Source organism: Pistacia vera, unplaced genomic scaffold (assembly GCF_008641045.1).
Source record: "Pistacia vera cultivar Batoury unplaced genomic scaffold, PisVer_v2 Contig1434, whole genome shotgun sequence".
Lineage (NCBI taxonomy): Eukaryota > Viridiplantae > Streptophyta > Magnoliopsida > Sapindales > Anacardiaceae > Pistacia > Pistacia vera.
The window spans coordinates 16449-32896 of NW_022195505.1; positions in this window are offsets into that span (position 1 = coordinate 16449).

The window sequence follows — 16448 nt, forward strand, 5'->3', positions numbered from 1 at the left end:
AGTTGAAACTTTTAACCACCTATTCGAACAGCCTACCAAACTACCTCCCAAAAGACCCACTGACCACGCCATAGTTTTACAAGACTAGGAAACTTCCTAACATAAGACCCAATAAATACTCCTACTCCCTAAAGAATGAAATCGAGAGGTTGGTTTGAGAGATGATGGTGGCAGGGATCATCTAACCAAGCACTAGCCCTTTTGCCAACCTTGTGTTATTGGTAAAGAAGAAGGATGGCAACTAGCCTTTTTGTGTCGACTATCGAGCTCTCAACAATATCACCATATTCGATAAATTTCCCATTCCCTCAATTGAAGAACTGCTGGATTAGTTAGCTGGAGCAGCAATGTTCACTAAGCTAGATTTGAAGTCAAGTTACCATCAAATTAGTAGGGGTATGCAAAATTATCCAAAATCTGATCTGATCCGAAAAAACCGAATATCCGAAAATCCAAATCGGATTCGGATAGTAAAAATAGAGAAATCTGAATATTCGTATCCGATCTGAATTTCATCAAAATGTTTTTACAAATCCCCTTTAAAACTTAACATTTAACACTTAGAAGTTTTCATTAAAATTTATAACTGAAAGTCTAAAACCTAAAACTAAAATCTAAAATCTAACTAAAAACTTAATTCTAAAACTAAAATCTCTCAAATCTCAATCTCACTCTGTCATCTCAGTTGTCTCTCCGGCTCTAATCTCTCAACTCAACACCCACCACCTAATACCCCTTTGAGAAAGTCAGCAATCTCTCAATCTCACTCTTGAAAGAGACCACATGTTCAAACTTCATGGAGCCAGCAATTTGTTGGGCTTGCATTGCATCAGGGAAGTTCACGTAATGAAGCAGTAGGTGAGCTTCTTGTTGTAAAAAAATAGAGAGAAATGATGGGTTTGTCGACAGAACAGGGGGAAAAAAACAAAAAGTTGATGAGAAAGAAAGTGAGAAAAATAAGGGAAAAGAAAAAGCAAAAACAAAGGAGACTTGATGAATCAACACTTAATAGGAAAAGAATGAAAGAATAGGAATTGGGGAGGAAAAGAAAAAAAAAAGAATAAAATTTGGATCAACTTTGAATATCCGGTTATCTGATCTAGATAATCGGATATCCGAAGAACCAGACATCCACATAATTTGGATCAGATTCGGATAAGGATATAACCTGATCTGAAAATCTAGATCGGATCAGAAATAAGCCCAACCAAATCGGATATCTGGATTTGCACAGCCCTACAAATTAGGGTGAAGGAAGAAGATATCGCTAAAACAGCCTTCAAGACACATGAGGGGCATTATGAGTTACTAGTCATGCCATTTGGATTGACCAATGCTCATTCTACCTTCGAAGCTTTAATGAATACCATATTCAAACTAGTCTTAAGGAAGTTCATACTAGTTTTCTTTGATGATATACTCCTTTATAGCCCTAATTTAGATACACACCTTGACCACATGAAACAAGCCTTTTAAATCCTTACCAAGAATGAGTTGGTGGTTAACTACAAGAAGTTTCTGTTTGCATGATAGAAATTGGAGTACTTGGGCCATCTGATTTCATCTAACGGGATAGAGTCTGATCCTATAAAGATTGAATCTATGATATCCTGGCCAGTGCCACACACCGTCAAGGCGTTGAGGCGATTCTTGGGGTTAACAGGCTACTACAGATGTTTTGTGAAGAATTATGGATTAATCGCCCAACCTTTGACTCAGCTGCTTTGCAAGGACTCATTTGAGTGGAATGATCAGGCCTAATAGGCCTTTGTGGCACTTAAAACTACCATGACATCAATCCCTATCCTGGCTATTCCAGACTTTACCTTACCATTTGAGGTTCATACCGACGCATCAGAGCAAGGTATGGGAGTTGTCTTGGTTAAAAATTTGAGCCCAATTGCCTTCTTTAGTAAAGAATTCTCTAGTCAATCATGGAAAAAATGGGTGTATGAGAAGGAACTTATGGCGATAGTGTTTGCACTCATGCCTGTTCCACTTACTCCTAGCACTAAAGCTTTTCCAACAACTCCTTAGTCTCCTAACCTTACAGCAATAGAACCTTCCATCGACAACATTCTACCAACCACAAAATCCCATGCAAGAGTTCTAGATCCTCCTCCACGGTGGTCCACTCACACACTTCGACCACCTATTTGGGCTACTGATTATGATTGTCCCATGATACAAACCTGTATAGGTATTCCTTATCCAACATCTAACTATGTGAGCTATGACAGACTATCTCCAGCCCACAGGGTATGTATCAATAAGATTTCTACGGAAAAGGAACCTTCTTGTTATTTTGAGGTAGTTTCTCATTCTCATTGGCTTCAAGCCATGGTTGAAGAACTTTTTGCTTAACACTTGATCATACATGGGACTTAATGTCACGTCCATCTCATAGAAAACCTATTGGCTGCAAATGGGTATATAAAATCAAACATCGTTCTGATGGCTCCATTGAGAGATATAAAGTCTGATTGGTTGCAAAATGATTCACTCAATGTGAAGGGTTTGATTATATTGAGACTTTCTCCCTAGTGGCCAAACATGTCACCGTCATCACTTTCCTGACAGTCGCATTTGTTCATGATTAGACCTTGCATCAAATGGACGTTCACAATGCATTTCTCCATGGTGACCTCTACACAGAGATTTACATGGATCTTCCTCCGGGACTTCAACAATAGGGAGAGAATAAAGTATGTCATCTTCAGAAGTCCCTATATGGTTTAAAGCAAGCATCCCGACAATAGAATGAGAAATTCATTGAAGCCCTAACAAGCCTAGGGTTTTCTCAATCTAAACATGATTATGCTTTTTTCTCAAGACGAAGAGATAACTCTTTTATTGCTCTTATTATATATGTAGATGACATCCTGATCACAGGAAATGACGAAACAACCATCAAGATCCTAAAAGAGCATCTTAGCGAGCATTTTCGTATCAAAGATTTGGTACTTTTATCGAGTAGATAAAGTTAAAGAACAAAATACTATGGCTTTAAGCATTTTCTTCAAATCTCAAAGGCATTAGGTAGCTAGTAAAATTCTTATGAATGGTGGTTGATTGTTGTTTTTTCTTTTTTCAAAATATCAAGACAAACTGAATGACAAGCTTACCCATGTTTACTTAAACGTTTTTTTGTTAATTTACAACTCCAAATGAAGGCTGGAAATATTTCTTGAAACCATAAAGATAAGTTTTTTTTATAGTTCTAGAACGTTTGGGGCCTTGAAACTTCAAGAAGATTGACGTTAATTATCATACTTGAAATAAAGTTTTTTCTAAAAAAAAAAAAAAAAAAAAAATACCATTTTTATATATAAAACTCCATGATCATGGCTCATATGCATAAATATAAGTTTGAACTTTAATTTTTAAGCGAAATAATAAAGCATAAGACTAGCTAAAGAATAATTATGACTAATTTTAAGTTTTAAAATTCAAAAAAAAAAAAAAAATTCCACAAAGGATTTTAGGTTTTAAAAGGAATCCCACACCACATTGAGATTCTGTAAAGTATGGCTTGACAAGCGACATGAATTAATGGATGGTATGTAGTAACATTGGGCATGGACATGGAGTCGGCGACTGACCACCCCGCATAACAAAATACAAAGTTCACCTCAAAATCACATTAATTTTTAAAAAAAAAAATTAATAGATGGTATCAAATGATTGACAAAAGTAAATGTGAATTAATGAGAGAAAGTGATAAGTTTTTCACAATTAGGTTGGCCAAAATTAGAACAAGATCATTATCAGGATTTCGGGCTACAATAGCTAGTGCTAGGCACACTCCAAGAGTTTATATAGGAGTTGGGTTTTAGATTTAATTTTATTGTTTGGGTTTTAAAGGATGACTAATTATATTATTAGGTTGTAATTAATTTGTGGCCATAGTGGTGTTGATGGGTTCGATTGGATAAGTGGGCTAATTGTGTTGGTAGACTTAAATTAAAGGAGGCCCAGATTAAATTGGTGTGGGTATAAGCTTCAAGCCCATATGCTAATTGTAATATTGGTCCTAGGGTTTTTCTAGGTTAAGAGATCTTTTGCGAATCTGAAGCATCTAGGCTTAGATCTGGTTTTCTTTTTAATAGCTGCAATTTAGGGTTTCTGTTTAGTCTCGGGTAAATTGGGGCTTTTTACTCTAGGCAACTGTGAAGGGTAGGAACCTGGAAAATGTCTAAGTTTGAGGTGGAGAAATTCACAGGGGATAATGATTACGGATTGTAGAAGATGAAAATGAGGGTTATCTTAGTTAAGGATGGTCTGTCTGATACTTTAGAAGGTGAGGATAGTTTACCAGACTCCCTATCTGAGAAGGAGAAGAAAGGCCTGTTAGATAAAGCCTACAGTACCTTAATCCTAGGTTTAGGAGATAAGGTCTTAAGGGAAGTTAAGAAAATGAAAACACCAGCTGAAATTTGGGAAAAACTAGACTCTCTATACCTGTCAAAGTCCTCTCCTAATAGGATAGTTTTAAAACAGAAACTGTTCAGTTTTAAAATGGATGAAAACAAAATATTAGGAGACAATATGAATGATTTTATGAAACTTGTACAGGATCTAGAACGGCTTAGTGTTAAGGATGAGGATGAAAATCAAGCAGTGATCCTAATTAACTCACTTCCAAAAAAATTTTCTAACTTTGTGGACACCCTTAAGTATGATAGGCAAACCCTTAAACTAAATGAAGTAGTAGTAGTAATTACTGCTAAGGATGTTGAATTTAAAAAGGAAGGTAAACTAGATCGTGAGGGGTTTTATGTAAGAGGAAGACCTGATAAGAAAGGCCACAAGAAGGGGAATTTCAGGGGTAGATCAAAGTCTAAGTCTAAATTCACTAGGAAATGTTTTCACTGTCATAAGGAAGGTCATTTTAAGAGGGACTGTCCTGATAGGAAGAAAAATTCAGGGGAAAATGATGCTAATGGGAGTGTAGATATAGCTTCTTATGGTTATGAGAGTTATGATGTGTTAGTAGAATCTGAAAATGAAACTAATGCTGAATGGGTACTTGATTCTGGCTGTTCTTTCCACATGACTCCAAATAGGAGTTTTCTGTCAAACTTTAAGAAACTAGAGTCTGGAAATGTGTTGATGGGAAATAATGCAGTTTGTAGAGTCTTAGGAATATGATATGTAAGGCTAAATTTGTATGATGGAAGCTCAAAATGGCTCATTGATGTTAGATACATACCAGAGCTAAAAAGAAACTTAGTTTCTTTAGGAAGTCTAGATTCAATTGGCTATAGTTATAAAGCTCAAGGTGGAGTCCTTAAAATAACTAAAGGGTCTTTAGTTGTAATGAAGGGTGAGATGAGAAATGGGCTGTATATTATAAATGGTTCAACTATCACTGGAACAACAGCAGTATCCTTATCTCAAAAGTCTAATAAGACAACTTTATGGCATAGGAGGTTAGGGCACATTAGTGAAAAAAAATTGTTTGTTGAGCTGGGTAAGCAAAAGGCTTGGAGGAGATAAATAGAAAAGTGGTTTCTGTGATCACTGTATTATGGGAAGATGAACAGAATCCGATTAGTGTGGGAAACCACGTTCTAAGCTATTTTAGACTATATCCATTAGATGTTTGGGGACCACTAAAACACCATCTTTGGGAGGTTGTAGATATTTCATCAGCATAATAGATGACATTCTGGAGGGTCTGGTTATTTCTGAAACTAGGGAGAAGCTTAGGAAATTCAGAGATTGGAAGTCATGATTGAAAACCAAAAGGAGAAAAATAGGAAACTTAGAACTGATAATGGTTGAATTCATAAATGAAGATTTGATAATCTGTGTAGGAAAGTGGAATTCTGAGGATAGGACGTAAGGCACACACCCCACAGAATGGTTTAGCGAAAGGATGAATGAACTATCTAGAAAAGGTTAGAAGCCTATTATCCTGTTCCAAGTTACCCACCAAGTTTGGGCAGAGGCTGCCACACTGAGTTTACCTATTAACAGAATACCCTCATCGCTATTAGTTTAAAAACACCCATGGAAAAATGGTCTGGGCATCCTGCAAACTATAGTAACCTTAGGGTTTTGGCGCACAGTTTTTGTTATGAAAAAACTATAAGTTACAACCAAGGGCTATTAGTGATTTTTTGGATATCCTATGGCATTGGGTTATAAATGTTGGATATGGAGGGAAAAAGTGTATATTAGCGGGATGTCATGTTAATGAAGATGAGTTGGGTTTTTGGGTCAGGAAGAGAGTAACAATGAGATAGGACAAGGTTTAAATCGGATCTAGGTGGAGAATTTCAAGCTGAACAATCCTGTTTCAGATTCCCAACCCAGGAGGAGAGTAGCTTAGGTGAAAATGATGATAATGATGTGATGGACATGACTTCAAAATTATCAACTAGCTAGAGATAGGGAAAAAGGGAAATAGACCACCTAGGAGGTACACATGCTGACATGGTAGCATTGCTCTTCAAATTGTGAAGAGATTGATGATGAGCCTAGGACTGTTAAGGAAGCCATGATTAGTAAGAGTCTAGGGAATGGAAAATTGCATGAGGAAGAATATGGTCTTAATCAAAAATCAGACCTGGATCCTGTTAACAAACCTGAAGGCGTAGAGTGGTTAAGTGAAATGGGTTTTCAAAAGGAAAGAGGGTATACAGGGGTAGAAGCACCTAGGTTTAAAGCTAGGTTGGTAGCCAAAGGTTTCACACGGTTGAAGGAGTTGATTATAATGAAATTTTCTCACCAGTTGTGAGACATACCACATCAGAATTCTTAGCCTTAGTAGCTCAGTTTGATTTAGAATTGAACAATTAGACATCAAAACTGCTTTCTTGAATGGTGATTTAGAAGAAAGAATCCTGATGGAGCAGCCTATTGTTTGAAAAGGGGTCTACAAACCAGTTTGTTTGTTGAAAAAATCATGTATGGTTAAAGCAGTCACCTAGGCAGTGGTATAGAAAATTTGATGGTTTATGGTGAATGCTGGATTTATTCGAAGTAGTTGATGGTTGCTTTTATTTTAAGTGTTTGTATGGTGAGTGCTAATTTATTGCTTTGTATGTGATGATATGCTTGTTGCTTGTAAAGATCTTCTGAAATTGCTAGTTTAAGGAAAGATGAGTAGACAATTTGAAATGAAAGACTTAGGGCAAGCTAAGAAAATCCTAGGAATGAATATGAAAGGGATAGAAAATGGAAAATGATCTGTCACAAAAGAATAGCTGGAAAAGTTATCAGAAGTTTAATGAGAATTCCAAACTGTCAAAACACCCTTAGGACAGCACTTTAAACTCAGTTCAGTTCAATGCCCAGAAACAGAAAAAGAAAGGCAGGAAATGCTGTATTCGTATGCAAATGCAATAGGGAGCTTGATGTATTTGATGGTGTGTACAGACCGATTTAGCCTTTGCAATTAGTTCTGTAAGTAGGTTTATGAGTAATCCTGGAAGAATCATTGGGAAGCTGTAAAATGGGTGCTTAGGTATGTGAGGGGTACAATGACTACTGTATTGTTTACAGAGGAGCAAAACAGGGAATATCATTGTAGGTATGTGGATGCTGATTATGCAGGAAATTAGACAATAGGAAATCCATGACTAGTTTGTTTTCTCTTTGGAATAATCTGGTTTCTTGAAGCTAACCGAGGCAATGTTACTTTGTCAACTAGAAGCAAATACGTTGCCATTAAGAGGGTTAAAGAAGCAATGTGGCTCAAAGGATGCTTAAGAAATGGGTTTGAACCAGAGCAGGTGTCCAATCAAGAGTGACACCAAATGCAATTTTCTTGTAAAAATCAGGTGTTTCATGAGAGATCAAAACACATTGATGTCAGGTTGCATTTTATAGGAACTTGATGAAGATAAGCCATCAAGGTGGAGAAGTTCCTGGTGTGAAAACCCTGCAGACATTTTCACCAAGTCTGTGTTTGGAAAGTTAGGCTCTTTAAGAGCCTTTCACATTGAAGAAAAGTAGAAGGAATTTCCAGGGGTAAGTGAGGGGTATCAAGTGCCAAGGTGGAGATTTGTGTTGAGGTGGCAATTGATTTATGCCAGTGGAAGTCAAAGTTTGACAGGGCAGTCAAAGGTTTTGCTAAAAGCTAAGGGGCAGTTCAGTAAAAAATCAGTTCAATAAACCTAACAATTAGGTTTTTCACATTTTCTTCTCGGAACTTTCTCTCGGTTAACAGAGAGAGAAAGTTTGTTGCAAGATGAGGATGCGCTGGAGGTTTCGAACAGCGTGATTGAATCAAAGGTGTGGTAGGTCTTAGCTGGTGTGTTTTTCTGTTATTTGTTCTTCTGTATAAATCGTTCAATGCTTGGTTATTGGTGTGGGTGTATGAGAGTGTACGAGATCTGGGTTTACAGAGGGTGTGTACACTGTGTAAAGGGTGAGGTATCTCTGTAAGAATCTCTTTATTCTCATAGTAAAACTTACTATTGCCTGGAGAGTGGAGTAGGTAATCTATAAGATTACCGAACCACTATAAATCTCTCTCTCTCTTATTTCATCTTTATTGCTTCAATTATTGTGGTTTAAAATCTGGGTTATATGTTGCTGTTATTGCTGTTGAATCTGATTTTGCTGCCAATGGTTCTGTGATTTGGTCTCTGATTATAACAACTTGGGATGGGCATGGCAGAAGCATGAAATAGGCACAATACAAGTAAGACACGACATAATTACTATAGCAGCATGCTTTAGCTTTGATGCCTTGTATGCACTACTGGAGCCAAAGAACGACTCAAAAATTGTACCACAGTTTGTCGTTGTAGGCTCGCTGTAACTCAACTTTCTGATGCCACCACTGGCGTCATTCTACAATAATAGAACATGTCGTAGTGGATGTAATCAGCTATCCAATGAAAATTATGGCTTATGTAATCTGCATTGACCAAATCCGACCAGTGCAACGCTCCAAAGCTTCAAACATTACTTTTGTTCCAACACAGAGATCACTAGGATAGTGCAACAATGTGCTGTAGCGTCGTTTTCTGCCATTCTTAAATCTTGAAAACGACACAGAGGTCACTGGAGTAGTGCAACGACGCTGCAATTCTAAAATCTTGAAAACAAAACAGAGGTCGCCGGAAGATGCAAGGTTTGCACTGTTTTGTGGGATATACGACACGAAGATCTCTATGTCATCTTGACTTTTGCATCCAGGTTTTGATTTATTAGCAACCACATTTGAATATTAATTATACAGTATTTGAGTATATATTAGAACCTCGTCTGAGCAGAAAGATACTTCTAATAGATGTCTGGATTCTGTATTTGAGCTGCAGAACAAATTATACCAGCAATCATATTACATAGACAATACTACATAAAAGGGAAAAAAAAACTAAGCGTAAATTACATGAAACTCAAATCTACCCAAGAAGACTTCTCCTTATCACAGTGTTCAAATCACATTACTCGTTGCAAGTGAATTTTTTGCCACCTTCACAAGAACCTTTTCAATTCTCGGGAGCAAGATGAAAACTTCGTCAATGAAACTTTCTGATTCAGGCCAGATTCCAATCTCTAGAACTCCAACTATAACATCTCTTTCAACATTGGGATTTCGTATAACACATTCACCAAAACCCACAAAATCCCTTCATGCTTGCAACTTCAACTATGAAACAAAAAGCATATCTGAGACCATAGTAAACAAAAGAAGTTCCTAATGTGAATGCAAAGAGAGGCAAGAATAGATCGTATCATCATATGGTAAATATGCAATTGAAAAATGGAAACACGTCTTTAAAGAGAGTTAACAGGATATTGATTCGAACTAACATAGAGCTAAAAATGAAACTAGATAGGAACCTATCCAATAAGATAGACATTGCAGTTGAGCATATATAGATTTAAACTTGAAGACCAAAGACTAAAGACTGATACATACTTTGATCAGAGAGTCAATGGCCGGTTCAAGGACAATGCTTCTAATCATTGTTAGACATCACCACCACACAAACAGTGCGTCAAGACAAAGAGCAGATAAAACGATCGGAAAGTCAAACAAAACATGCATATGTTAAATTAAGCTTAGCTATAAATATGTTTTTAGGTGGTGAATGCTATGAACGTCCAATACTTTATGGCTGGTACTATCACCAAGTGCAAAAACCTAATGGTAACTAAGTTGACGTTGCTGTGCAGCACAAAGAGTCAGGCAAGTAATAACCACTACAACCAATTTAAAAACTGACCTATCAATGCCTCCAGCTTCAAGATCAAACCAATTCGCAAGCCAAAAGGAGCTTCAGATAATTTCTAGAAACAATGTCGAATACTATCATGAAAAACTTATTGTAAAAAAATCATATGATAAAAAGCTTCATATAATTTCTACAAACACATGGTCGACACTACATTGTAACACCAGCGCTGATAAGAATTAAAAACAACCCAACAGCTTGGCAATTTCCTTCGTCTACTGAACATAATGTTCCAGTTGTTAAATAAAACAACAAAATAAATTAAATAAATAAATAACAGTGGTTTCATATATCCAGAAAAACCTTTGATGCCGGTTTCCCCACCAAACGAATTTCGAAAAATAAATGGCCTCTTCGGCCACCTATCACATAAATAAAAACAAACATAAGGCATAAAAATAAAAAATAATAAACAAGTAAAATAACTTTCTACTGAACATACCAAATCAAGATATTCACGGAGGTTTTGGCCACAATAGTCTTCGAGACTCTCATGAAAGAAGCAGAAAACAAAATCCTTCCTCACTAAACCATCAGTTCTCCCACCACAGTGATTCCATCTTCTTTCTCTATATGCTCTGATTTTAATTTATTACTGTCCACAGTGAAACGGAGAATCTCCTTCTGGTGAAATCCCTCCGTCCACAGGAACTTTCCGTCAGCCGTTAAAACTAAAACAATACAACCGTGCCGTTAATAAGACACAAGTCTTTTCAATTTCTCATTGAAAGAACACAGTACATAAAGAAACCACATTGAAGATAAACAATAATGCAAAGGAGAGTAAAAAAAAAAGGCCTCAAAATGCACTTACTGGAACCGGAGAACTGTTGTGGCGAGTAAAATAGAGAGAAACTAAGCGAAGGTTGCCGGGTCGGGAAATTTCAGTCGGTAACCGTTGGAAAGGGTTGATTCATGTCGGATTCACTTGATTCAGGCTAAGATTGAAGGGGAGAACCGGAGAAACGAAAGAGACCGGATTAGAGAGATAGGGAATTAGACACGGGTGAGAAATGGGTCTTTTATGTCTTCAACTTTTTTCTTATTTAAATTTGATAATATTCTTATTTCGACGCAGGGTAGGTGTTAGGATTCAGCCAATAGAGCATCCAAACACAGATACACGATGCCATGCCAAACCGCGAAATCCTCACACACCTGGAACTCCCGTTCCACCTTGTGTAACGCTTCTAAGGAACGACCGTTGCTGAAGGCACATGAACAGTACCTTAAGCAATTCAACAGACGGGGGTTAGAAATCTATTAATGAGAAGACACATAACAAACACAATTATGAAGAAAAGTGGTAATTATATAAAGATCTCAAAACAAATAATGGGGTACACCCTTCCCGAAAAGTGTTAACCAGAGATGATAAATTGTTCTTACATTTCCACCAGCTCCAGTTGAAGCCTACCTTGAAGATTCAAAATTCGAGCTTTCTGCAGTTCAAGGAGGAAAAATTAGCAAGAATAGGTACAATTTATTAGGCAAAAATCTAACATTAATATTAAATTATTAGCTTTAATATCATGTTGAAGTCAATTTGTTAATCTCAATTTCGGTTCCATGCAAAATTAAGTAAATAGTAAATCAATTCAATTTTATGTAACTGAAATCGATTAATGTTCAATTTTGCTAAAAGATTTTGGCTTTCAAATAAGGTATATTATCAATTTAGGTACAACATTTTCATAAAATGAAAAAAAAAAAAAAAAAATGGACACAAGTTTCAATTTGTTCGATATAAAGATACTAAATAGTATTTTTGTTCAATTTAGGGACAAAACAGTTACCAATTTCAATTTGTTCAATAGACATTAAATTACCTTGTTCAATTCAGGGACACTTACTGTTAATTTTAACCTAAAACAACAACAGACTTAGATACCTTTAATTATTTATTTGGTTTTAGTCTTTCAATTTTAAATTTAAAAACTAAAAAAAAAAAAAAAATCAATTAAAATATAAAAAATTGCTTGATTTCAAAGTGTAAATATTAAAAATAATAAGAAAAACAAAAATAATTAAACAGTTTAATTAAAAAAAGCGAAAAAAAACCAATTTTAAAGTTAAATAAAAAACTGAGAAAAAAATTTACATAAAAGAAAGGGCAACAATTATTATTTTAAAATTAAAAATATAAAATATAAAATCAAAAAAAAAAAAAAAAAAAAAAAAAAAACGTACATGATTTGGTGGAGTTTATAATAAAAAATAATTAATAGACTGGTTTATAAAATAAAAAATAAAATAATAAGATTATAATAAATAAGTTTTTTCAATGAATATTAAGATATTTAAATTGATAATAAAATGCCAATTGTATTTGCATGGGCTTCAAACAAATGAAAAAATCTTAGCACACAGGAAATCAACTAGGAAAATCAATTGTGTTTTCATTAATTCTAAGTCTTCCATGATGTTATTGATATATAACGATATTCAACCTCAAGAATTACTTAATTTTCATTCTAAAACATAACTCTATATTCCACGTTTTGAACTTGACGATTGTTTATAAATTATGACTAATGAAACATATATCATACGCACATTAACTCAATTTCATAATTGAAAAATATAATATAAATCAAAAGTTCTAGACTATAGAAACTTAAGTTTTCATACTAAATTATATCCATCAATGTATTAAAATCTTAGGATTTAGAAATTACTAAGTGTCTCAATTTACATAGGGGTTAGCATAACATGAACTCTTAATATCTTGCTTTCAAACGATCAAAAAGACTATTCCCTAGTTAATATATAATATATATTTTTATTTGTCAAATAAGATTTTATAAATTTGAAATTAATTTATACTTGATATTTTTTTTCATACACACAATAAACAAAAAAGAAAGAAAGCACAAAAATTTCAAAAAGAGAATGTATGATATTTAGCTCTCGGTATTTATATTCCAACTTTTGGAAACCATTGTGCAAATCCCCAAATTTTAAACTGTGCAGATGGTAAAATCTAAAGATTGATCAAAAGGGATGGATCTTGTGAGAATTGGGCCATTGACAGTTTGGTGGACCTGCATAAAGAAGAAAAGAGACATGAAAGCTCGGGTGACACTGGTGTGGTGTCTCAAGTCAACAAGATTGAAGGTATTATAGTGAGGGTTGAAAACGAGAAGGATTACCAGAATAATACGACGGTTCTTGAGAACAAGAACTTTTAGAGTTAGGTATTATGGGTTATTTCTGAATGACTAAAGAAAGGATTTGCTCTGTTTATATAGTGATCCCAAGAGGTTGGAATCCTAGTAAGACTCTTAATCTTATTAGGTAGAGGAGTTCCAATTAGGAAGAAAGTCTTATTACTTGCCTTTATTGGGTTAGGATCTTCCAATTGCACTAAAATTCAGGATCTCAACTAAATTGAAAGGTGAATAGGGTTCTAATTCCGATTTATGGGCTGTTGTTGTGGGCTAATAGGTTGAAGCACGATTCAACTTAATTTGTAGGGTAGTTCAACTCCTAGAGTGGGCACTTTAGAAGGTAGATTTAAGCGTAGGTCCAATCGGATGGCACTGGACTGTAATATATTTATTTCGTTATTGGGTTTTGTCAAGCTAAATATTATTTTTGGCTCATACAAACTGATATATCAAATATTTATTTTATTAAATTCATGTTATAAAAGTCTTCTTTTTTGAAATTTAGTTAGCCATATATCAAAAGGTTCCATGTACAATTACAAATGCAATTCATCAAACTGAATTTAAAATGAAAACAAAGAGAAACTGAAAGAAGACGAGAGGACTTACATGTTGGTGATGTGAGAGTAATGGCCAAAAGTGTCGTTACAAAGGATTGTGTTGGTTTGGATTGTGGCATTACTTGCTTTTGGGTGGTCCAGTGGGTATTGGGAGCATATGTGATTGGCGAGGATCCTCTGTGGAATTCAAGGGTGTGAAGCCCATTGTTGCAGCCATTTTCTTAAGAACGATGGCTGCATATAATCGGTGGTTCAGAAGGATTGGAAAGGGAACATAATATCGGCGCTAAAAGGGAAAAAGAGAAACTTTCTTCGTTGAAAAAAAAAAAAAAAAAGTTCTAATCTTTTTCTTGACCAGTCTACTGCTGCCTATTACTGTAAATGTTAGCTTATAAATCTCAAGTTTTGTTTTGTTTTGATTTCTTTTTCTGTTTTTTCTTATAAATCTCAACTTGCTAAAAGATTGTAGAATAACAAAAACATCTATATATAATTCTTAAAATCACACAATAAATTTAAATAAATATAAAATTTACTAAATAATAAGTTAATATATTATTTAAAAATTTAAAAATATTAAAATAGCAATAGTTGTCTGGCGTCGGCATCACAACTGCTGGTCAAGCGTTAGTCAAAGGTGGTGCATTGACGACACAATGTTTTGACACTTTGGTAATTCAACTTGATTTTGATATATCGTCTTTTTCTTATGCCAATAAAATTGGTTGTGCCCAATACAGCATCATTGACTACCGGTTAATTGAAGTTGACCATAGTTGACAAGAGTTGATCGACGGTTGACCTCCATCGGCTAGATCAAATTTTGCCTTCAATTTCCTTTTTTTTTTTATTTTTTTTTTTAGTATTAATCAAGTAATAATATATTTGATATAAATTATTCTAATACGATTTATAATTATAAAAATTTTATCATTATACATGCAACAACAATTTAAAAATATAATTTACTAAACACATAATCATAGGTTTTTTTTTTATGAAAGCTATATATATCATACATGATCTAACTTCTTTGGGAAATTGATTATTTTCAAAGTTGATTGAAAATTGATTAAGTTTGAAGCTACAACAATATCAAACAAATCTTATTTTTTCATTAACAATAACTAAGTTTAATGTGTTAATAATTAATATATTTCTTATTCAAGTTTATTTCAATTAACTATTTATATGAGGGTTGAGATAATATGGCTTAATTTTTGACACTTTTTTTCAGTCTTTAATCTTTGCTAATCTAACGATAATAATATAAACGTTTAAGGTAATTAAATTTAATACTAGCTCAAAATCTCTCATCACTGTTGAATCAAATATAAACGGTTTACTAAAATTGTCATAAGACTTAGTCGATGTCTTTTGACTCATTGCTTGTGGAAATGTCATAGTTATTGAAATAACTATATCAAGATTGAAATTAAAATAATATTACACTATAAATTTTAATTTTAATTCGAATGAGATTTAAATATTTCTAATTGTGTAATGTATATTTTCATTTACTATGTATAAGTTAACTCATTATTAACACACAATTTTTTTAATTATTTAAAAATTAATTTAAAATGCTAGAAGTATTTAATAATTTAAAATAATTGTTAAATTAGTTTTAAGAGTTTTAAGATATTTTTTTAATATAAATATTCTTATCCAATCTCATACCTCATCAAGCACAAGACATTACTATTATAATCAAATCCTAGCTAAAAATTTGATTTTTGCTTAAAAATCATTAATAAATCTAAAAATATTATCTATAATTGTGTCAATAAAACATATGACAGCATCAGCACAGGCATTACCCATCTTATCATATGTATTAAGAATCAACATATGAGATTACTTGATTAATTATTCTCTAATTTTTATCCTTCAATAAAATTAAGATATTAACAATTTTCGTCTCATTTCTTTAATTTCTTTTCCTTACTATTTCCTCTCGTATACCAGCTGAAGGAGCCTTAATTACTACAAGGCTTCCTAGACTGATAAAACGATATATTATTATTAGATGCATGTTGATTAATATAATGATTAAGACCTTCAATAGAGAAGGATAAAAAAGATAAGAAAATGTGAGAGTAAGTATAATTAATTAATGCTGAAACGAATTAATTTACCTTCGTGAGGATATAGTGGATGATAGAATGATCACAAAGCAAAGTAGAACAAGAAACCACTGCTGCTTCATAAACATCAACATATTTCTATTTTCTTTTTGAAGAGGAATTGAAAACAATCTGTAACTGATGACAGAATAATACTTCAGCTTGAGAAGGAGTTAATGATATTCGGTTTTTATAATATGATTGAGCTTTTAATTATTAATTAAGACTATTCACTAATTTCCCTACTAGGATTGAGACTACTCAAATTAAGTTTTAAAATTATCCTTCACTTGTCCCCGAGTTAAGATGTGGCCAAAAATTATGGATTTTTCATCAATTTTGCCTCACAAATACGAAACATCAACCAAAAAATTATATTATTATTATAAT